Raw genomic sequence first — 25,021 nt, 5'->3', positions numbered from 1 at the left:
CACCCATTGCGGCCACTTGAGTGAACCTGCAGATGAGAGTCTGCTCTCTGTATTTTCTTCTCTGTATATCTGCATTTGCAATTTTAAAAATCTTTTTAAAAAGTTATTAACTTGAAAGATACAGAGAAGCGGCTCCCATCCACTGGTTTATTTCCCAGATGCCCATACCAGCTGGGCCAGGGCCAAGCCAGGAGCACAGCCCAGGACCACCACCCACTGCTCCCTCACAGCGTCTACACTGGGGGCTGAGCTCAGCAGCGCCCCTAAGCCGCTCAGCTTTTTGACTGAACAATCTGCCTCTTAAATAGTTTGAGAGGCAAGGTAGTGAAACATCAATAAAATTTACCGTTTAACCATTTTTTGTCTTCATTTCAAAATAAAACTAAAAAGTTGAGTGAGGACACGAGGTTTTTTAAAGGTTTATTTTACTTGAAGGCAGATGTTCCAGAGGCGAGACAGGGACTCTTCCATTCCATGGTTCATACACCAGATGACCACATGGCTGGAGCTGAGCTGATCTAAAGTCAGGAGCCAGGATCATCTGGGTCTCCCACGCGGGGGCAGTGGTCCAAGACTTTGGCCTGTCTTCGACTGCTTTCCCAGGTCACAAGCAGAGGACTGAGTGAAAGTGGAGCCACCAGGACAAGAGCCAGCATCCATAGGTGATCCCGGCACATGCAAGGCTAGAACTTTAACCACTAGGCTACTGCACCAGGCACTTTTATTTAAAGAGCAACTATTATTATTTTTTTTTTTAAGATTTTTTTTTCTTGCAAAGTGAGATATATAGAGGAGGAGAGACAGAGAGGAAGACCTTCCGTCCAATGATTCACTCCCCAAGTGACCACAACGGCCGGAGCTGTGCTGATCCGAAGCCAGGAACCTGGAACCTCCTCCAGGTCTCCACGAGTGCAGGGTCCCAAGGCTTTGGACCGTCCTCGACTGCCTTCCCAGGCCACAAGCAGAGAGCTGGATGACAAGTGGAGCTGCCGGGATTAGAATCAGCACCCATATGGGATCCCAGCGCGTTCAATGGGTAGGCCATTTTGCCGGGTCCTAAAGGGCAACTAGAGAGAGGAGAGGCAGGTATTTTCCTTCTTGCTGGCTCATTCCACAAATGGCTGCAATGGCCGTTCGGTCTGATCTGTCTGAAGCTAGGAACAGGAACGTCTCCTGGTCTCACTCGTGAATGTAAGGTCGAAGATCTTGCACCATCCTCCGCTGACTTCCCAGGCCATTAGCAGAGAGCTGGAGCAGCCTGGCAGGAACTTGTGCCCAAATGGGAGGTGCATACTGCAGGTAGACGATCAGCTTCTTGTACCATGGCGCCAGCCCCCAAGCTGCTTTTGTTACTCTGTTTGCTTAGGGCAAAAGTGGATGTGTTTTTTTAAAAGAAAGCATTATTTATTTGAAAGGAAGTGTAAGAGACGAGGAGAGAGAACTTCCACCTTCTTTTTTACTACTCCAATAGCCTCAGCAGCTAGGCTGGGCCAATCCAAAGCCAGGAGCCAATCCTTGCAAACCTCCCGCGTGAGCCCAGGCTCCTGGGCCATCCTCCACTGCTTTCCCAATGCCGATGCAGAGAGCAGATGAGAAGTGGGACAGTCGGGACATGAACCAGTGCCCGTATAGGATGCACGTGTCACAGCTGGTGACTGAACCTGAGATACCGCCGCAGCAGGCCTGAGGTGCTGATAAGCTAATATCACATGGAGTTCGTGATGAACATCCTCAAATGAAAAGATGGGTGTATTGTTGGGAAGAGAAATTCGACCCAGAAATGTGTAAACAGCAAGCAAGTAGTGTGGCTCCGGTACATTCCCGATGTGAAGTTCCATGTAGGAGAGAAAATGTAGGATTTCACTTAGCAACAACAACTGATCCAGTTGTTACACAGTTAAGATTGATTTGAGGGGCATCTTGTGCTATTCCACTCTCCAAATGGCCTCAGTAACCAAGGCGAGGCCAGGCCGAAGCCAGGAGCCTGCACTCTGTCTGGGTCTCATGTCGCAGCAGAGGGGCAGTGCTGCTTTCCAGGCACAATAGCAGGGAGCTGGATCGGTGCTGGAGCAGCTGGGACTCAAACTGCCCTTCAGAAGGCGACAACTTAAATCCCAGGTCCAGCAAGCCCACCCCCAAAGCCCTGGAGAGGTTTGAAAAACAGCAGATGGTGGGTGTGACTTAAAGATGTGACCTGGAGCAGTGCGGTGAGGTCAGCGGCACCGGGAGACAGTTCTTCAGGAGGGCGAAGGCCCTGCTCCAGCTGCAGACATGGTCCTGGGCCTCTGTGGGGTCGCTGGGAGCCTGGGGCCAGTACTAAACCTGCAAAGCACAGAATTTGCAGACCGGGAGGTCCTTGTTGCAAAAGGCCAGGAGTCACTGAGGACACACATGGGCCAGTCTGGCCCTTTGCGCCAGCTGCCATGACCCAGCAAAGGGGTGTGCCCCCCGGCCAAGGTGGGTCCCAGGAGGAAGCTCCCTGTTCTGCATGTCTCCTTCAGAAAGCAGTCAGGGTGCTCTGGGAACCGTGTTTTGGAGGTCCTATCCAGATGTGAAACTTCATCCCCATGTGATTCGGCACAAATCCATGGCACTGCACAGCCATCACAGCATTGCTCCCCTAGTATCTCTGTCACTCAGCCAAGGGCCGCTGTGCTGGTCCACAGGCCCCGCCTGCTCCTGGAGACCACCCTACTGCTTCTGGGCATTGTCTGCTAGCAACAGCCTCACTCCCTTGGCATCAGTTCCCCAAGGTCCATCCGTGCCGGGGCAGGCTCCTCTTCACGGTCTACTTGGCCCTTGGTGGACATCTGGGTTGTTTTCACTTCCGGGCTGTCCTGAGTCAGGCCAGCAGTGTGTTCAGGTGGGTGTTCTTGTGTGGGGGGGTGTTTGGGGACCCACGGGTTTAGGGGACCTATGTTTCCCAAGTCACTGACAGACTGTCTTCCACAATAGCTGCCCTAGTTCCTTCAAACAGTGCCTCCTCACCAACAGTGACACAAACGACGAGGCACACGCTTGAGGGTTTGGGAAAAGAGGAACCGCACCCCTTATCGCAAAAAGCGGCTGCTTTTATACCGCTCTCCACCAATCACTTCTCCCTGTCGGTCCACTCAGCACTACCTGAAAGGCCAGTAGCAATGGCGTAATCACAGCTAGGGCATCAGCCTATCCCCGTGACTTCCTGTTTACCTGCTGGTGAGACCAAGCCCACCTCCTGGCCCTGGGCTAGCCGCCATATTGCGACGGCCCTTCATATTCATGGGGACAGTTCCAGCACCCCACTCCCCACACTCACCACTACATTAAAAAAATTAAATAAATGTATGTATTTGAAAAGCAGATGCAGAGAGAGATCTTCCACTTGCTGACTTATTCCCCAGATGGCCACAACATCTGAAGCCAGGAGCCAGGGGCTTCATCTGGGTCTCCATGTGGTTCAGAGGCCCAGGTACTTGAGCCATTCTCGCTCCTTCCTTGGCCCGTTAACAGGGAGCTGGGTAGGAAATAGAACAGTTAGAATATAAAACGGTGCCTGTAAGGAATGCCAATATCACAGGTGGAGGCTGCCCCAGCCCTTGTTTTGGCATTTTAACCCCATTCTAGTGGCTCTGAAATGGTATCTCACTATGGGTTTGACGTGCCTTTTCCCTGACTAGAAATGGTGTCTGCATTCTGCTTTGCCCATTTGTATCTTTTCATGAAGGTATGTCTCTTCAAGTCCTTAACCCATTTTTGAAAATTTGCTTGCTTTTCTTTTTATTGTTGTGTTGAATTTTTTTTTAAAGATTTACTTGTTTTCATTGGAAAGCCAGAATTACAGAGAGAAGGAGAGAAAAATATCTTCCATCTGCTGGTTTACTCCCCAAGTGGCCACAACAGACAGAGCTGAGCCAATCCGAAGCCAGAGCCAGCATTTTTTCCTGGTCTCCCACTCAGGTTCAGGGTCCCAAGGCTTTGAGCCATCCTTGACTGCTTTCCCAGGCCACAAGCAGGGAGCTGGATGGGAAGTGGAGCTGCCGGGATTAGAACCGGCGCCCATATGGGATCCCGGTGTGTTCAAGATGAGGACTTTAGCCGTTAGGCCACCGCCGCCGGGCCCAAAAAAAGATAATAATTTGTAGGGCCTGGTGCAGTAGCCTAGTTGCTAAATCCTCACCTTGCATGCACTGGGATCCAATATGGGCATTGGTTTGTGTCCTAGCTGCTCTACTTCCCATCCAGCTCCCTGCTTGTGGCCTGGGAAGGCAGTAGAGGACGGCCCAATGCTTTGGGATCCTGCACCCGTGTAGGAGACCAGGAAGAGGTTCCTGGTTTCCGGCTTCGGATCAGCACAGCTCCGGCCGTTGTGGCTCACTTGGGGAGTGAATCATCTTCCTCTCTGTCTCTCCTCCTTTCTGTATATCTGACTTTGTAATAAAAAGATTTATTCAGTTTATTACAAAGTACCAGCAAGTACCTAACTAAACTCCTGGACATACTGAGACAGACGCGGGCAGCCAACAAGCGTTCCAAGTCACACGGCTGCTGGGATTAGAACCGGCGCCCAAATGGTATCCAGGCACGTTCAAGGTGAGGATTTCAGCCACTAGGCCACCAGGCTGCTTCGGGCCCCACTGGATACATTTTAATTTTCAGGAATAAATACTGCCTTTAGGACCAGATCTGGTAGCCTAGGGTATCCATCTGGGATCCCATATGGCAGCCAGCTCCCTGCCTGTGGCCTGGGAAAGCAGTCAAGGACGGCCCAAAGCCTTGGGACCCTGCACCCGTGTGGGAGACATGGAAGAGGCTCCTGGCTCCTGGCCTCGGATCGGCTCAGCTCCAGTTGTTGTGGTCACTTGGGGAATGAATCAACAGATGGAACATCTTCCTCTCTGTCTCTCCTACTCTCCGTGAATCTTTCAATCAAAATTAAAAAAACCTGAAAAAAAAAATAAATCTTTAAAAAGGAAATATTGCCTTTAAATGTTACCTTTACAATGTTCGTACCTTTGGGCACAAGCATTATGGCATACTGACTGTGACACTGGCATCCCTTGGGTACCAGTGGCTTCCCAGCAGCTCCACTTCTGATCCGACTCATTGCAAATGGCCTGGGAAAACAGCAGGAGATGACCCAGATGTTTGGGCCCTGGCCACTCACGTGGGAGACCTGGATGAAGCTTCTGGCCCCACCATGGCTGCTGTGGCCATCTGGGGAGTGAGCCAGTGGATGAAAGATCATTTTTTCTCTGTCTCTCTCTATAACTCCATTCAAAATAATTACAAAAAAAAAAAAAAAAGAAAGAATGTGCTTTTGATTGTTTTCCTTAGAAACCTTTTTTAAAAGATTTATCTATTTTTATTGGAAAGTCATATACAGAGACAGAGAGGAAGATCCTCCGTCCGATGACCTATACCCCAAGTGAGCGCAATGGCCAGTGCTGTGCCAATCCAGAGCCAGGAGCCAGGAACCTCTTCCGTGTCTTCCACATGAGCGCAGGGTCCCAAGGCTTTGGGCCGTCCTCGACTGCCCTTCCAGGCCACAAGCAGAGAGCTGGATGGGAAGCGGGGTTGACGGGATTAGAACCGGCGCCCATATGGGATCCCGGGGTGTTCAAGGCGAGGATTTTAGCCGCTCGGCCACTTCGCCGGGCCCTAGAAATCTTTTCATATAGTCTTAACTTTTGTTGTATTCCATGTCTCCTTTTTGACCAGGAGAGAAATGTTGCAGCACTGACTTGTGAGTTGTAATGGAGGGAATCCGACTGAGAAATCAGGTAGACACAGGAGGAATCGGGAGCGCTCATTTGACAAGCTGGTAATTATTTGTTGCCCAGATGTGCGATGCATCTGTGTAAGGCAGTCAAAGTGGTGACAATCACCTGAGTTCCCATCACCTGAGTCAGATCTTTGTAGACAAATGAAGGGGACATGAAATGACTCCTAAAACAGCCAGCGTGAGAATCAGTCAAATGACCCCATAAAGACGTTCACCTTGTAGATGGACCCTGCTCAACGCTGGACGGGGAGGCGTTGGAGAGCAGTGCGCGGGTTGATCCACCCTGACCCCAACTGTGGCTCACAGCCGTGGCATCCACCAGCAAGCCGCCATCGCCATGTGCTGTCCCCACGAGCCTGCTCTGGAGGCAGTCCAAAATCACTTAATTAAGCTGTGATACTTTGCCAGATAAAATCTCGGAATGAAGGACTTCTTGGTGCTCCAGGGTATACACAGAACCTGAGAGCAGGGAGCTGGTGGGAGTGTGTGGGCTTGATGCCCACATGGGGGCGACTTTCAGCAACTTCTCACGAGGGAGCATGAAGGGGAGAAGGACACTTCCTGTCCTAGAAGTGGCCACAAAATCTTCCCATTGCGAGGCCTTGCAAGGAGCCAGGATGATTCCACAGCTTTGTTCAGTCCAAGTTTTTTTTTTATTATTATTATTTTAATTGGAAAAGCAGACACACAGAAAGAAGAAGAGATGGAGAGAAAGATCTCGCTTCCACTGATTTACTCAACAACCAGCTGAAACGGCCGGAGCTGAGCCAATCCGAAGCCAGAAGCCAGGCTGCATCTGGGTTTCCCAAGCAGGTACGATTCCCAAGGCTTTGGGCAGTCCTTGACTGTTTTCCCAGGCTGCAAGCAGGGAGCTGGATGGGAAGTTGGAGCAGCAAAGATTAGAACTGGTGTCCCCCAAAAAACTAAACTAGAAAGAACAACAACAACAAAAAGAAAATAAATAAATAAACACACACACAAAAAAAATAAAATAAAATAAACAACTAGTGCCCATATGGGACCCCAGAACATGCAAGATGAGGGCTTTAGCCCCTAGACTACCGCGCCAGGCCCTGCAAGTTATGTATTTATTTTTTAAGAAGATTGATTTATTTATATTACAAAGTCAGATATACAGAGAGGAGGAAAGACAGAGAGGAAGATCTTCCGTCCAATGATTCACTCCCCAAGTGACTGCAACGGCCAGTGCTGTGCCGATCCGAAGCCGGGAACCAGGAACCTCCTCCGTGTCTCCCACGCAGGTGCAGGGTTCCAATGCATTGGGCCGTCCTCTGCTGCTTTCCCAGGCCACAAGCAGGCAGCTGGATGGGAAGTAGAGCCGTTGGGATTAGAACTGGCACCCACATGGGATCCCGGGGTGTTCAAGGCGAGGACTTTAGCCACTAGGCCATGCTACCGGGCCCCTTGCAAGTTATTTTTTAAGTATTATTTTAATGCTACGTAGTTTTAACATTTAGACGAGAGATCAGTCTCACTAAAATTGTCATTACTCAATATGTCAAAAATAGAAAAGTTTTTTTTGAAACTAATTGCAACTAACATGAAATAGAACACACAAAGGCAAATAACTGAGAGCTTTGTAATTTTTTCCATTTATTATTTTTTAATTATTATTTTATTTTGATAATCTTTACATAGTTGATTAGGGCACAAAGAGTCAAGGGCTACAGGAAAGTGGGTAAGACTAGATACTATCCAGGGACCCAGCCCAGCATGGTGGCCTAGCAGCTAAAGTCCTCACCTGAACACACCAGGATCCCATTTGGGCACAGGTTGTAATCTCGGCAGCTGCACTTCCCATCCAGCTCCCTGCTTGTGGCCTGGGAAGCAGTTGAGGACGGTCCCAAAGCCTTGGGACCCTGCACCCACTACACCCACATGGAAGACCTGGAGGAAGTTCCTGGCTCCTGACTTCGAATTGGCTCAGCTCCAACAGTTGCGCTCACTTGGGGAGTGAATCATCGGATGGAAGATCTTCCTCTCTGTCTCTCCTCCTCTCTGTATATCTGACTTTCCAATAAAAGTAAATAAATCTTAAAAACAACAACAACAAGAAATGACTGCAATGGCCAGTGCTGCGTTGATCCGAAGCCAGGAGCCAGGAGCTTCTTCTAGGTTTCCCACACAGGTGCAGAGTCCCAAAGCTTTGGACCATCCTCAACTGCTTTCCCAGGCCACCAGTAGGGAGCTAGATGGGAAGAGGGGCTGCCAGGATCAGAACCTGTGCCCTTATGGGATCCCAGAACATTCAAGATGAGGACTTTAGCCGCTAGGTCATGGCGCCAGACCCAAAAAATGTTTTTATAAAGTTAAAAAAAAAAATGATAAGCTTGAGTTGAAATCCAAGGAAGCATTACAGTTAATTTAAGTCTTCTGTTTAGATTCACAAAGGGCTGGCTTTCTGTGAATTTGAGGACCCCATTGTGGTCAAAGCGTAGTTGGAATCAGGGTAACGGAGGATGATAAAATGACCAGAAGGAGGTGTTTGGAGAACGAGGAGGCTGACGCGAGAAGCGGACGAAAGTTGTTTATTAAAAGAGACCAAGTTCAACGGGGAAGAGTCAGGATGGCTGCACCTCCCACCCCATGCCCATCAGGATGGCTGCTATAAAGAAAAAGACCCATAAAATAACAACTGTCGGTGAGGATGCAGTGAAAAGTGTAATTATGCACGACTGACAAAAGCAGAGAATGGTGCAGTGTCCGTGGAAATAGTGTGACGTGCTGCCCAGTGCAAAGCCACATCACAGTATCACCTACCCAAGGTCCTTGGCCTCGAACTGTAAGCAGGGGCTCGCAGGTTCCAACCCCCTGCCGACAGCACTGTGATTCTGAAGTGACCTGCATGTCTGTGGCTGGGTGAATGAGTGAGCCAAATGCGGCAGACACACATGCTGGAGTCCAGTGCAGCCTTCGCAGGAGCGGTCCCGGATGCGGAGCGGGCAGTTTCACTTACATGAGGTCCCTAGAGAGGTCAGTGTCAAAAAACAGGAAGCAAACAGTGGCGTGTTTCATGGACATAGGGTTTTTTTTTTTTTTTTTTGGATGAGAGAATATACATAATAAATCTGAACTGTACACTTAAAAAGACAACTAAAAGGGCAAATTATATGGTTTTACCACAATGAAAACATGCAGACATACCAAGTTTTCAGAAGGAGGACCTAGGTAGGTAGTAAAATTATCAAGAAGTGAGACGTGAGTAGGTTGAGCGTTTGGTCACGCGTGCTGCACCTAAAGCTTCCGCTCTGTGGAGTTGCCTGTTGCTGTCCTTCTGCCCAGCTCTCTAAGAAGTTGTCTTTTTCACATAATCTTGAAATCTTTATTTACATATTCTGGTTGCTAATTTTCTCATGCTTATGCAGATTACAATTTGCTTATTATGCTATAACACTGTAAGACTCCTTCAATTAAGCCTGGCACAGCAGCCTAGCAGCTAAAGTCCTTGCCTTGCATGCGCCAGGTTCCTATATGGGCGCCGGTTCTAATTATGCCAGCCTCGCTTCCCATCCAGCTCCCTGCCTGTGGCCTGGGAAAGCAGGAAAGATGGTCCAAACACGTGGGAGATCTGGAGGAAGTTACTGGCTCCTGGCTTCGGATCAGTTCAGTTCCGGGAGTTGTGGTCACTTGGGGAGTGAACCAGCTAACAGAGGATTGTTCTTCTCTGTCTCTCCTTCTTTCTGTAAATCTTTCAGTAAAAATAAATAAATCTTAAAAAAACCCCGTTAAATTGGTCTTTCAATAATCTGTTTTGTGGATTTTGTTCAACATCTTACAGCTTTTGTTCTGCTTTTGTATTTTAATTTTTTGATCCACACTATTATTTCTTTTTTGTGTTGGGGTTGGGGGTATATTTGCTTTTTAATTTCAAATATTTTCATGAATTAACTAGTAACCATATTCATTTGAAAGGCAAATAGAGGGGTAAAAAGAGAAACAAGGTGAAAGATTTGCCATTCGTTGGTTCACTCCTCCAATGCCTGCAACAGTCGGTGTTGGGCCAAATGAGAGCCAGGCAGGACCCAGGGACTCAATCTGTGTCCCCCATTTTGGTTGCAGGGACCCAGGCTGTTGAGCCATCCCCTCCTGTGGCCTCAGCGTGCCTACCTGCAGGAAGCTAGAATGGGGAGTATGGCCAACACCCACATCCAGGCCCCGCCATGTGGGATGGAGGCATCCCAGGCAAACACCTTGCACCGAACACACAGGGAGTCAAGTCTCACAAGGGTATCACACAGGCTCCTATGACAACAAATGCTGTAAGATTCCACCCTCACACACACAACCGATTTTGCTTTTGACTGTCATAATCTCACTTTGTGGATGTGTTAGTTTGGAAGCAGGATGAACTATGTTGTTTTATTATATTTTTGTGTGTATGTCTCCATTTTGTTCTTAGTTATAAAGACAGAAGCCCATTTCTGACGGAAGGTGGAAGATCCTTCTGTCTCTCCTTCTCTCTGTGGATCTTCCTTCCCAGTAAAAATAAATAAAACTTAAAAAAAAAAAAAGCCACCTCTTGCGCTGCCAGCATCCATGTTGGAACGCTGATTTAAGTCATGGATGCTCTGTTTTTGCTCCAGCCACCCACTGATGCTGCTTGGAAAGCAGTGGATGATGGTGCAAGTACATGGGCTCCTGCCACCTTCCCGGGGGACACATACACAGCTCCTGACTTCTGGTCCAGACCTGCCTTTCTCCACTACTGGGGAGTCAACCAGCAGGTGGAAGACCTCTTTCTCTTTGTTTCCTCTCTCTCTACAGTTCTTTCAAATAAAAATATTTATTTATTTATTTATTTATTTACTTACTTATTTACTTATTTATTTATTTGAAATGCAGATTTGGGGCCCGGTGTGGTGGCCTAAGAGCTAAAGTCCTCACCTTGAACGCGCTGGGATCCCATATAGGCACCAGTTCTAATCCCGGCAGCCCTACTTCCCATCCCGCTCCCTGCTTGTGACCTGGGAAAGCAGTCGAGTACAGCCCAAAGCCTTGGGACCCTGCACCCACGTGTGGGAGAATCCTGGCTTCAGATCAGCATAGCACCGGCCATTGCAGTAACTTTGGGAGTGGATCATTGGACGGAAGATCTTCCTCTCTGTCTGTCCTCCTCCTCTTTGTATATCTGACTTTGCAATAAAAATAAATAAATCTTAGTAAATAAATAAATAAATAAATCTAAAAAAAAAAAAAAAAAAAAGAAAGAAAAGAAAGGCAGATTTGCAGAGGGAGAAAGAGACCTATCTACTGCTTTCTCCCCAGATGACCACGGTTGCTGGGCCAGGCCAAAACCTCATGAGGGTCTTGTGCAGGAATGCAGGGGTTCAAGGCATAGCACCAAAGAGAGAAAAAAGACCCTGTTGAAGATGCCCTTCTCCCACATCTGGATCCTTGGGTTTAACTCCCTCTAGCTCCCGACTCCACATTCCTGACAAAGCAGATTCTAGCAGGCAGCAGAAGATGGCTCGGCTGGGACCCTGCCATCTTATATGAGTCTGGGTCAAATCTCTGGTTCCCAGCCTCAGCCAGACCAAGCCCCTGGCCACCACAGGCATTTGGTGGATGAACTAAGTGGTGAGAAGTTTCTCCTCGCTGCTGCCGCTGCTTCGTATTTTTAATTTTTTTTTAAAGATTTTTATTATTATTATTGGAAAGCCGGATATACATAGAGGAGGAGAGACAGAGAGGAAGATCTTCCATCCGATGTTTCACTCCCCAAGTGAGCCGCAACGGGCCGGTACGCGCCGATCCAAAGCCGGGAACCAGGAACTTCTTCCAGGTCTCCCACGCGGGTGCAGGGTCCCAAAGCCTTGGGCCGTCCTCGACTGCTTTCCCAGGCCACAAGCAGGGAGCTGGATGGGAAGTGGAGCTGCCGGGATTAGAACCGGCGCCCATATGGGATCCCGGGGCTTTCAAGGCGAGGACTTTAGCTGCTAGGCCACGCTGCCGGGCCCGTATTTTTAATTTTTTAAAAAAAGATTAATTTGTCTATTTGAAAGGCAGTTAAAGAGAGGGAGAGATCTTCTCTCTTCGGGCTGATTCCACAAGTGGCTGCAATGACCAGGCTTGGATCAGACCAGTCAGGAGCCTGGAGTCTCATCTGGGGCCCAAGTACCTGAACTATTGTCTGCTGATTTCTCTGGCCCATTAGAAGGGAACTGGATCAGAAGGGGAACAGCTGGGTTTGAATCAGTACCCATATAGGATTGCAGGTGGTATTGTTAGGTTTTAAACGCACTTAAAGTTCTTACATGCACAGCTAATTCCCACAGCTAAGTCCTCTATTCATGATGTTTACCACAAGCCAAAATCCCAGATGCAGCAAGGTGCTTAGTAGGTCCTTTAGTCCAGCAGGGTAGGAATGGTGGCGGGGGTAGAGGGGGGGAAAACTGAAGGGACATGTCTCCTGCCACGGTGGCAGGACGGGGCTACCAGGGCGGGGGAAGGGACAAGATGGAGGAGAGCGGGGAAGAGCCAGGTGAGAAGGGGAGAGAGAAGGCAGGGGCTGTGTGGGCTGCGTCCTGGCCCGGGACTGGGGACTGAGATGATCTGAGCCACAGGTAGGTGGGTGGGGACTGGGGAGGGGCCGGAGCCTGGAGAGCTGGATTCTCGGGTGAGGCGCCAGGTTACATCTGATACGTGGATAATCAGATGGCGTGGATTTCGGGAGCTATAGGGGAGGGGAAGCAGGAAAAGGCTCAGGGTGCAAGATGGCTTGTTGGAATCACTGCTTCCAGGCAACCACACCAACTATGCCACAACATCAGATCCTCTTGCTGCCTCTTAAACGAATTATATATATGATGAAATATTTAATTGCTAAGATATAACTTATTTGTTTTGTTGTTATTGTTGTTGCTTATTTTCTTGACAACTCACCTGCTTGCTGCCCATTGACCTCCAGAGAGGGGATTAGGTCCTGCGAGGCTTTCTCAGGGGGTGGGTTTGTTCCCTCAGAGTTGCCCCTCCTATATTGCCCCAAGCATAAGGTTTCCCCTAGAAACTGAGTGAGTCAGGCTCTGTCACCCTTGGGCTTTCCAAATTGCAGAATGTATGAGGTTGGAAGGAGTAAGAGAGAGAAAGAAAGGCTAGATTCAGGCTGGGAGCTGGGATGCAACCCACATCTGTAATTGGGGTGGTAGGGACCCCCATCCCTGCTGCCTCCCAGGGCCTGCGATCAGGAACCCTGAGCTGGGACCCTAACCTGGGTGTCCTGAGGTGAGGTGTTGCCCTTTAGGCAGTGGCTTAACTGCTGGGCGAGGCCTGCAACCCTAAACCTTTACTCTATATCCCATTTAGTCTAACTCCTCTGGTGTGAGACAACGGACTACCACAAGCACCCTGGAAGCTGCTCCCAGGGGCCTTCAGTCTGACAGCAGGAGCAGCTGCCTGATCGCTCAGAGGGGCTCCTCCTGCAGCCAGGGCAGGGTGGGCCCAGCACACAGGGTCCATTAGGCGGCCTCCTCTTTGGATTTCAACCAGAGGTACCCTAGCACTGAGGCAGCTGGCTGGGGCAGCCGTAAAACCAGGAAGTCAGAGAGACTGCATGCAAGCTGCATTGAGGAGGCACTGGACATCCTGAGAGACCAGCGATGTGATGTGAAGAAAGGCTGTGAGGTGAGGGGTGAGGGGCCCTCGGCAGGGCTGGGCCCTGACCGTCCCATGGCCCCACATGCCACTGGGCCTGGTCCAGCTTGCCCCTCAGGAATGCCCACCAACTTCTTGGTGACTGCGGAAGCTTGCACCACAAGAAGGCTTTCCTGTTTTTCTTTTTCATTAATCATTGATTTTGCAAAGTTATTTATTTATTTGAAAGAGTGACAAAGGAAGGAGGCGAGAGTGATAGCTCCAACTGCCAGGTTAAGCCAGGGCAAAGTCAGGAGCCTGGAGCTCCCTCTGGCCCTCCTGTCACCTTTCCCAGGTGGATTGGAAGTGGAGCAACTGGGACTAGAACCAGCACCCACATGGGATGCTGGCATCCTGAGCAGCAGCTTAACTTGCCATGTCACAATGCTGGCCCCTAAGATGATTTAGAGCAGTTTTAGGGGGACAGCCATGTGAGCCGACAGCCCAGCATTCCTATGGACGCCTTTGCCTGTACCCGTTTCCCTCATTAAGGTCTTACATTAAGATTAATACTCATGAACCAGTAATGACACACGATTATTCATTGAAGGCCATAGTTTCCCATGGAGTCCAACTTTTGTGCTGCAGTTTCTGCAGGCTTGGTGCCTAGACAAGGCCCTGTATGCACCCTCATGCTGTCCTGCACAGTGGGTTCACAGCCCCCACGCTCCTCGGTGCGGCATCTCGCCCTCCTTCTAACCCCTGGCAACCAGGAAATTTTTTCTGCTTTTTCCAGAATGTCACAAAGTGAGGGGCTCATTATGTGTGGCTTTTCCAGGCTGGTTTCTTTCACTTGTTAGTGTGGTAAGCCTGCAAGGTTCCTCTGCACCTGCTTGTAGCTCAACAGCTCAATCCTGTCTTGATTTTTTCCAAATTAAAAATGCTCTTTTTAAGTTAAAGTGAGTGAGGCAGGATTTATTCTGCAAGTCATTAAAGGAGATATTTGATATTAAAACAAACAGGAATATGGATTTTTGAAACTGAGCTGCTGGGGTCCTAGTCTCCACTTGCCCAGGTATTTATTGCCAACTCTTGGCCAGGACAGTTGATCGATTTGATCTGCCTCCATCCTCTGTTGTGATACCAGGTGTCCTCTGCAGACTGCAAGGCACCACCACATCCTCCTGTCCACTGTTCTGTCTGAGCCGCTCGGCCCAGTTCTGACACATGCATAACACATTCAGTTCACGGAACCTGAAATTCTCTCCAAGGTTTGGGGTTCTGAGTCCAGCAATTCAGTTGGGGGAAATCCCCATAGAAACTTCATCTGTGGTGATCTCAGAACTGATTCCTGTGTGTGCATGCCAGTACAGGGTCCAGCGCAGTCTGTTGCCTCAATCAGCTGGTGGTTGCAATTGCTGGGTCAGTTCTGTTTCCAGCCCTGTCTTCCACTTGAACCAATGGGTGTTGGAGTCCAGCCCTATCCTGCCCACCACACACTCAGCCTTCATGTACACTAGTGGGAGCTGCAGCCTCGTCAAAGCGACCCATAATAACCCCCACCAGACCCGCCCCCTGCCCTGATTCCCATGCTTGCCAGTATGTACAGCAGACTAGTCCAGTCTGTCCCGCATCCCATTTGGCTCTCATACATGTCAATGGGCATTGAAGCCGGATTCAACCCAACCAGCCCCACTATCCAGCCCATACATGTGCTGGTGGGTCTACTTTCTGTCTAGTCATGCCTACCCTAGTCTCGGTTCTCATGTCCACCAGTCAGAATGCCAACCCAGGAGGGAGGTGCCCACTGTTTCCCTACTTGGCCCACCTCTACTCCCAGATCTTGTACTCCTCAGGTGGTTCTGTAGTTTAACTTGACAGAATTTGCTCCCATGTCAGTATCTGCCAGCTGATGCTCTGGCAAAACCTAACCAATCCACATTCACTCTGATTTATGCATGCACCAGTAGGAACAGTCAGCCTAGCCTGGCTTTTCCCTGATATAGCTCACATGAGGCCCACAAGTGTTGTAGCCCTGCCTGGCTTGGTTTGCCCCCATCCCAATTCATGCTGTCTACTGGGAGTAGTGGTCCAGTAGGGAAGCCCTCCACATTCCCCCTACTGGATTTGCTCCCTCCCCCGAACCCTGGATCTCACGTGTGCTGTTTGGGTGCTGTGGTCCAGTCTGGCATGGCCCGCCTCACATCGTCATTTGCCAGAGGGTGGTGTAACTGGCTGAGTCCAGCCCAGCCCTAAATTCCAACTCACGCTGGTGGTGGCTACAGCCACCTCCTGTCAGCCGGCCCCCTGTCCTGGCCCTCATGTGAACTGGCTCGTGTTGTGAGCCAATCCGACCTGACCCATACTCCATTCTGGTGTTCGGATTTGCCAGCAGGTGATGTGAACTGGCCCTGCCTGGTTCTCCCTGACTTGCCCCAAATGTATGATGATGGGTACCGTTCCCTGGCATGATCTGGGCTGCTCCCTATTGTGGATCTTGAGCTCACCTGCAGGGACTGTGTCCAGAGAGAGGAGTTAGCAAACTCCTCCCTCAGAACCTGTACCAATGCCAGACCTTGCACACACTGGTGGGTCTATGGGCCAGCCCTACTTAGTCCACATCCTGTACCGGCAAGAACAAAGGCCTTTCCTGACTGGCCTTCACCCATTCCTGTTTGTACTGTTGGGTGTTACAGCCCAGCCAAGGCTGGTCCACACCCAGCACAGCTCACACCTGGCTCAGCAGGGGCAGAGACCTAGGCCTGTCCTACACCTACCCTGGTTCTCATGAGCACCAGTGGGTGCTGGAGTCTAGGCCACTGTGGCACACCCAGCCCACACTTGTGCTGAGGGACACTTCAGCCATTCCAGACTAGCAGCAGGTCCCACGTTGGCCTTCACACTCACCAGTGGGAACCACAACCCAGCCATAGATCTTGCATGTGCCAGTGGTTGCTCTGACCCAGCTTGGCATAGCCCCTCCCCTGTGTTGGCCTTTGCTTTTGGATGCTGTAGCCTAGCCTGACACGGCCTGGCAGATGCTTTGTATTCTAATGTGTGTACTTTTGAGAGTTCCAGGAGAGGTGAGGCCTGGCAGTAGTGGAATGTGGGCGGAGAAGCCAGGAAAGGTGACTGTCTGCAGCTCTGTGAGTGTGTCCCGGTTGTTTGCTGTATGTCTCTCAGGATAACTTAGATTGCTGGGGAAGCTCGAACATAGATCTTCAGTTTTACGAATGGACTTCAGGGTAATGACCAATTGTTCCTTTGGGGTTTCAGTTGATCGGATTGTTACATGGATTTGTGATTCGCTCTTTCTAGTGGACCCTGTTAACACCAAGCTTGGTTAATAAAGACTCCTTAATAAACCTTTTGGCATGATCTTGATCGCACCGCGCAACAAGCTCAGCTCTGGCTTTTGTGGCCCCTGGGGGAGTGAAACCGCACATGGACAATCTCTCTCTGCATCTCCTCTCTGGAACCCTTTATAAAAAATCTTTTTTTGTTGTTGTTTTGTTTTGTTTTTTGTTTAAAGACACCCAGGAGGAAGCAAATTTCTTTGTTTTTTTTTAAAGAATTATTTATGTTTATTGCAAAGTCAGATATATATAGAGGAGGAGAGACAGAGAAGAAGATCTTCTGTCCAATGATTCACTCCCCAAGTGACCACAACAGCCAGAGCTGAGCTGATCCAAAGCCAGGAGCCAGAAGCTTCTTCCAGGTCGCCCACGCAGGTGTAGGATCCCAAAGCATTGGGCCGTCCTCTACTGCTTTCCCAGTCCATAAGCAGGGAGCTGGATGGGAAGTGGGGCTGCTGGGATTAGAACTGGTACCCATATGGTATCTCAGCACATTCAAGGAGAGGACTTTAGCCATTACGCCACCGTGCCGGGCCCTAAAAATCTTTTTAAATTTTATTTTTTTATTATTTTTAAAGATTTATTTATTTTTATTGCAAAGTCAGATATACAGAGAGGAGGAGAGACAGAGAGGAAGATCTTCCATCTGATGACTCACTCCCCAAGTGACTGCAATGGTCGGAACTTCCTCCAGGTCTCCCATGCAGGTGCAGGGTCCCAAGGCTTTGGGCCATCCTTGACTACTTTCCCAGGCCACAAGCAGGGAGCTGGATTAGAGCCAGCACCCATATGGGATCCCTATGCTTTTAAGGTGATAACTTCAGCTGCTAGGCCTCAGCACCAAGCCCTCTTTTTAGATTTTAATTAGAAAGGTAGATTTACAGAGAGAAGGTGTGACAGAAAGATCTTCATCCTCTGTTTCATGCCCCAAATGGCTGTAAATGCCTGGGGCTGAGCTTATCCGAAGCCAGGAGTTTCTTCCAGGTCTCCCATGCAGGTGCAGGGTTTCAAGGCTTTGGGTTGTCCTCTACTCTTTTCCCAGGCAATAACTAAGGAGTTAGATGGGAAGTAGAGCAGTTGGTACATGGACCAACACCCATAAGGGATCCCGGCACTTGCAGGTGCAGGATTAGCCAGTTGAGCCACCAACCTGGTCCCTGAAACTTTCTTTGTTGAGGACACAACTCCTTCTGAGGGTTCCATGTGACTCTTGGTTCAGCATTTAGACAAAACAGGGAGAGTTTTAAACTCTCTTTATGGTGTGCTTATTATTATTAGCAAATGATGCCTTTCCTTGGTGGTGGACCTAAGCAATTAACCAGTGGGTGTGCAGGGAATGTTTATCTTGAAGCCCAGCTTCCCTAGGGTGGAATTCATTGGTTCTCTCGCTGGCTCAGTTAGCAGTGGACAGCAGTTTATAACAGGAAGCGTGGAATAGCACGGCTCATGAAAATGGCAGGAAGACAGAGGGAGGAGGACGCCTAATTATCAAACTTGGAAGTTGGCCAGGATCAAGGAACTTGGCATCTGCTCGCCTTAATTCTTTCACAGGCCCTTGCAGACTTTCCCTGGGTACCAGTGGTCTGGAGTCAGATGATGGATTCAAGTCTCCAGCAGGATGCATCCTGGCACCCTGGACCTTAGGCTGGGGCACTCGCTGGGTGGGACCCGGAGGGAAGGCCATCCCGCCATGCGATCTCCTGAGCAGGGCAGCCCATGTTGTCAGGAAACAGACCCACTTCTGCCTTGCTAGAAACGAAGCACAACTGAAGCTGGGGTTGGGCCAGAGTCTGGTTTGTAGCTGCAGTCCTAGCAAACAAAGGGCTTTCTGAGCTTTGATCTTTGCCTCCACAGGAGGCTGCCTCAACTCTGCTTGGGATGCTCAGGTACACTGGGCTGGGGACTGAGTGTCTGTCCATTACCCACCTGGGCCACAGGCCGTGCATGGTCTTCCAAAGGCTACCAGGGTTTAACCCTTTACCTGGCTGGAGAAGAGGTGGGAGGTCTGAGTGAATTGGTGAGCTGGTGAGCCCGAGCTGGCAGAGGTATGGCAGGAGGAAGCGAGGACCTGGAAAAGTGCAACAAGAAATAAGCCGAAGCTCTCATTATTGGCTTGTATTTGCACTACATAAACTTGGAAGCCAATTTCATAGAAAAATGCCTAGAAACAAGCTTCAGTCTGTTACAAGGCTTGCAAAAGCACCCGAGTTCTGCTAAAGGCATTTTAGGGGAAAATAATTTACATGTTCTAAAGCTTGAGAACTTCTGGCAGATTATGAAGGCTAGTTACCAGCCATATGTTAAAAAAAAAAAAAAACCCGATTTTCATTCTTTAATTTTTTTCATTTAATCTTAGAGAAACTCCTCATGTTTGATATGAAAAGGAAAGAATGGAGCAGAGTGGCAAAGTCCCGGGGCAGTAGCTCCGTCCTGTCTGTGCCTAGCAGGTTGGACGGGAACAGGGGCTTGGTGTGTAGGATTCTGGGCATTTGTGAGGCACACACAAACTGTTCCTCTTTAAAAGGCAGAGTTATGCTGCCTTGCTGTGTGACCTGCCTTTTTCCTTTACCTCTGAATTGTGACTGTGCTTTATCAGGACAATTTATCTCATTCTTTTGGAAAGCTCTGAGGGATTGTATGTTTGTGCTGTAATTGATTTAAACATTCTTTGCTGATGGATGTTCAGGTTTTTCCAGTTTTCACAACCATAAATAATGTCACAAATTCCTTGTTTGTGTCTTTGCATGCTTATGCAAGACTGTTTCAGAATAGCTTTTTAGAATCCTACCAGATTATCGGTGGCCCTGCTGGGTCAAAGAGTATGGCTATTTAGCATTTTGATACAGTACTAGTTTTGTATTACTGAAGCGGAACTGATGCATCTTAGCAATTGGACAGGAGAGTGTCTGTTGGCCCAATTCCGATCAATAATAGATATTATGAAGTCAACACTTTTTTCCTAATCTGAGAGATTTTGTAAAACACATTTTTATTTGAAAGGCAGATTTTGCAGAAAGAGAAGGAGAGGCAGGGAGAGAAGGTCTTCCACCTACGGGATCATTCCCCAAATGGCTACAATGGCCAGAGCTGAGCTCACCCAAGGCAGAAGCCAGGAGCCTCCCCAGGGTCCAGCCTGTGGGTGCAGGGTCCCAAGGACTTGGACCACCCTGTGCTGCTTTCTCAGGCTACAGGCAGAGAACAAGATGAGAAGCAGAGCTGTATCCAGCGCCCATATGGAATGCTGGCACCACAGCCTATTGGCTCTTGAGAGATGATTTAAAAAAAAATTGTTATTCATTTGAAAAAGTTGTAGACCAGGAGAAAGAGCCAGAGATTTTCCACCTGCTGGCTCACTCCCCAGATGGCTGCAATACCCTGGGCCAGGCCAAAACCAGGAGCCATGAGCCAAAAACTGTACCCCAGAATCCATGTGGGTGCAGGGGCCCAAGTTTTGGGCTTTTCCCAGGCCATTCCAGGGAGCGGGACCATAAGTGGAGCAGCTGGCAGCTGGAACTCAAACTGTTGTTCATACGGGATGCTCTACCCCCTACACTTCAGCACCAACCCTGAGAGATGATTTTTAACTAGTATTTATTAAGCACATATGTTCTTATGAATTTTTAGTGCAGTTTCTAGCTTTGGCTTTTTTTTTTTTTAAAGATTTATTTATTTGAATAGCAGGAGCAGAGAGAGAGAGAGAGAGAGAGAGAGAGAGAGAGAGAGAGAGAGAATGAATGAGAATCTTCTATGTGCTGCTTCACTCTCCAAATGGCTAAGGCCGGGCCAAACCCAGGAGCCAGCTTCACGCAGATCTCCCATGTGGACAGCCTGAGCCCAACCGCTTGGGTTGTGTTCTGTTGGTTTCCCATTAGCAGGGAACTGCATTGGAAATGAAGCAGCTGTGAAATAAAATGGTGCCCACATAGGATGCCAGCTTTGCAGGCAGTAGTTTAATCCACTATAGCACTATGCCGATTCCAATATTTTACCTCTTTAACCTTTAACAAATTTAACTTTTTTCTTATAAAGACTTAATTTTATTGGAAAGGCAGATGTATAGGAGAAGAAGAGACAGAGAAAGATCTTCTGTCCTCTGGTTTACTCCCCAAGTGGCTGCAAATGGCTGTTGCTGAGCTGAGCTGGAGCGAGGAGCAGGTACTTCCTTCAGGTACAGCACAGGGGTGCAGGATCCCAGGGCTTTCAGCCATTCTCTTCTATTTGCCCAGGCCACAGGCAGGGAGCAAGATGGGATGTGGAGCATCCAGGACACAAACTGCTCCCCACATGGAATGCTGGTGCTTGCAAAGTGAGGATTTAGCCACTGAGCCATTGCACTGACGCTTAGCTTTCTTCTTCTTCTTCTTTTTTTTTTTTGTCTTTTTTTTATTTTATTAATTCATTAATTACATTGTATTATGTGACACATTTTCATAGGTACTTGGATTCTCCCCACTCCTCCCCAAACCTTCCCACCATGGTGGATTCCTCCACCTTGTTGCATAACCATAGTTCAATCTTCTTTTTTTTAAAAGATTTATTCATTTTATTACAGCCAGATATGCACAGAGGAGGAGAGACAGAGAGGAAGATCTTCCGTCCGATGATTCACTCCCCAAGTGAGCCGCAACGGCCCAATGCGCGCCGATCCGATGGCGCGGGAACATGGAACCTCTTCTGGGTTTCCCACACGGGGGCAGGGTCCCAAAGCTTTGGGCCGTCCTCGACTGCTTTCCCAGGCCACAAGCAGGGAGCTGGATGGGAAGTGGAGCTGCCGGGATTAGAACCGGTGCCCATATGGGATCCCGGGGTGTTCAAGGCGAGGACTTGAGCCGCTAGGCCACGCCGCCGGGCCCAACCCTTAGCTTTCTTAAACTTAGCTTTCTTAAACTCTGGTTCCTTGATCTTCAAAGTGGAAGTAAGAATGCATTTCCCGAGATCTTCTTGGTATTCAATGGCACTTGGCACACAATAAGCCGTCACTTGGTGGTTTAACAGGTTTTTTTTTTTTTTTTTTATGAAGGTTACTAGTACTGCCTATCAGCTGCTCTAACCCTGGGGAGGAAGTCTGCCTTCTGGTTTTACAGCTGGACAGACCACAATTCTTCTTTTTTAAAGATTTATTTATTTTTACTGGAAAGTCAGATATACAGAGAGGGGAAGAGACAGAGAGGAAGATTTTCTGTCTAATGATTTACTCCCCGAGCAGCCGCAACGGCTGGAGCTGAGCCAATCCAAAGCCAGGAGCCAGGAGATTTTTCTGGATCTCCCACGTGGGTGCAGGGTCCCAAGGCTTTGGGCTGTCCTCAACTGCTTTCCCAGGCCACAAGCAGGGAGCTGGATGGGAAGTGGAGCTGTCGGGATTAGAACTGACACCCATATGGGATTCTGGTGCATTCAAGGCGAGGACTTTTTTTTGTTTATTTTTGACAATCTTTACATAGTTAATTAGGGCACAAAGGTTCAAGGGTTACAGGAAAGTAGGAAAGATTATTATTTCCACATTTTTTTTCTTGTATCTGGGGTAAAGAGGGAGATAAAGGGAGAAACCCCACCCAGTTTCCCACCCATCCCAGGTCCCTTATGTGGGGCATACGCTGAGGGTCTTGCTCAAGTGGTTTTGATAGTTCAACACTTATGAATTGCTGCCAATCTAAGGCGAGGACTTTAACCACTACACTATCGCACCGGGCCCTAAGCCACAATTCTTAGACTGGCTTATTATTAAATAGGTCTAGTTTGCTCATTCTATGGTTTGATACCATAGTATTAAGCGCCATAATGATCAGGGGGTTCTAGACTTTTGACTCTACATTTTTTAAAGATTTATTTATTTGTATTGGAGGCAGATATACAGAGAGGAGAAGAGACAGAGGAAGATCTTTCATCCTATGGTCACTTCCAAAGCGGCCACAATGGCTGGAGCTGAGCCAATTCGAAGTTAGGAGTCAGGAACCTCTTCCAGGTCTCCCATGTGGGTGCAGCATCCCAAGGCTTTGGGCTATCCTCAGCTGCCTTCCCAGGCCACAAGCAGGGAGCTGGATGGAAAGCAGGGCTGCTGGGATTAGAATCGGTGCCCATATGGCATCCTGGCGCGTTCAAGGCAAGGACTTTAGCCGCAAGACTATGCTCTGACTCCACAACACACTGTTCTCCGACTCTACATTTTTTTAATGAAATGAAAACCATGTCAACTCTTGGTAGTAGAATCAGGCGGCTTCCTGTCCTCCGAGTGCCTCTCTTGCGGAGTGGTGGGCACTGCAGGGTCCACTTGCCTGCATGGAGGTGAGCTTGTAAGTATCAGATTTGCTCCTGGAGTAGATCTTGAGGAAACTGCAGTCACCCCCTTAAAGTGCTTTATCTCCATTTCTACACAGTTGTTGAATAGTTTTATCCATAGCCAGGATGTGGAAAGCAGGCTGCTGAATTTGTGGTGTTAGAAAATTCAATTCTCATGTTATTTGACACCTTAGGATGTATCAAGTACTTCTCCCTATTTGGTAGCTGAAGGAATTGCAACTCTGAGGATTTTTCTTACTATAAACTTACTCAGCCATAATGGTTCAATTATATTGGTTAATCCAAACTATTATTGCTATTTTTTCAAAGATTTACTTATTTATTTAAAAGGGTTAGAGAAGGGGGCAGTGAGACAAGGAGAGGGAAAGAAGGCAAGGATCAGGGAGAGATAGAGAGAAAATGTTACACCTACTGGTTCAGGCCCAGAGAGCCACATGGCCAGGGCTGGGTGTGACTGGAGGCAGGAGCTTCACTGGGTCTCCCATGTGGGCTGCAGTTATTCAAGTCCTTCAAGTGTTTGGGCCACGAGGAGGGAGCTGGATTGGAAGCAGAGCAGTCAGAACTTGAACCAGTGCCCAGATGGGATGCTAGCCTTACAGGCATGGGCCCCAATTACAATTATTCTTTTTTTTAAAGATTTTTAAAAAATATTTATTTTTTATTTTATTAGAAAGGCAGATGTGGGCCCAGCGGCGTGGCAGAGCAACTAAAGTCCTCGCCTTGAACGCACTGGGATCCCATATGGGTGCCGGTTCTAATCCCGGCTGCTCCACTTCCCATCCAGCTCTCTGCTTGTGGCCTGGGAAAGCAGTCGAGGACAGCCCAGAGCACTGGGACCCTGCACCCGCGTGGGAGACCAGAAGAAGCTGCTGGTTCCTGGCTTGAGATCAAATCAGTTCAGCTTTGGCCGTCGTGGCCATGTGGGGAGTGAATCAGCGGATGGAGGATCTTCCTCTGTCTCTCCTGCAAAGCAGGAGCCAGGAACTTCCTCCAGGTCTCCCACATGGGTGCAGGGTCCCAAGGCTTTGGGCCGTCCTCCACTGTTTCCCCAGGTCACAAGCAGGGAGCTGCGTGGGCTGCAGGGATTAGAACTGGTGTCCATATGGGATCCTCGCGCGTGCAAGGCAAGGGCTTTAGCTACCACTTTCGGCTCAGAAATAAATAAACTCTTACAAAAAAAAAAAAAAAAAAACACACACCACCAAAACCAAAACCCATAAAAGTGATGTATGGCTTTTCCCTTTTTTCCCCCAGAACCTAACCGCCTGCAATTATGTATTGCTCTACTTCACTCCCCCATTCCTGCATGAGAGTCTGTATCACACTCTTCAATGAAGTAATTTTTTTTTTTTTTTAAATTCGGCTTTTGTCATAGACATGATTTCAGGACGCTGTGAGTCCTCGCAATGTGTGGAGTGACTGGGCGACTCCTCCCCACCCACTCCGCAGGCCCCCTGAAGGGACGCGAATCCGCCGCTGAAACGACGGAGGGGCCCATCGGTGACCCTGGGGAGCTCACGGAGCAACTGCCATCTCGTCTATGCCGACCCTGGGAGCTGTCCCTGCCGAGCCGCTGGCCCCGCGAGCGTCAGCACGGCCGCCGCCGCCGACTGCCCCCACCCGGCCCGGGCCCCGCCCGGTGGTCGCGCGGGGCGTCCCCGGGCGCCGGCGGCGGAGCGGCGAAGACAGCCGGCCTCGCACAAAGGCGCCCCTGCCGGGAGCCCGGCCTCCGCCCCCGGCCGCGGCCGCCCAGTCGCCTCTCGCCCGGCTTCTCCTCAGCTCGTTCTAAGGAAAACGACGCGGGGCCGGGCGGGGCAACAGGGAGAGAGCGAGACAGAGAGAGAGAGAGAGAAGGAGGAGGAAAAAAAAAAAAAAAAAAAAAAAAAAAGACAGAGAGCAAGAGGTCCCGCCTCCTCGCCCGCCTTCCGCCCCCCATTGGCCCGGCCCCCGCCCGCGTCATGCCGAGCCTCACCAGTGGCGAGGCGCGATACTGCGAGGTGGGCCGGGCCCGAGC

Source organism: Ochotona princeps, chromosome 2, assembly GCF_030435755.1.
Source record: "Ochotona princeps isolate mOchPri1 chromosome 2, mOchPri1.hap1, whole genome shotgun sequence".
Lineage (NCBI taxonomy): Eukaryota > Metazoa > Chordata > Mammalia > Lagomorpha > Ochotonidae > Ochotona > Ochotona princeps.
The sequence above is the reverse complement of the archived record's forward strand: the minus strand, read 5'-3'. Positions refer to the sequence as shown.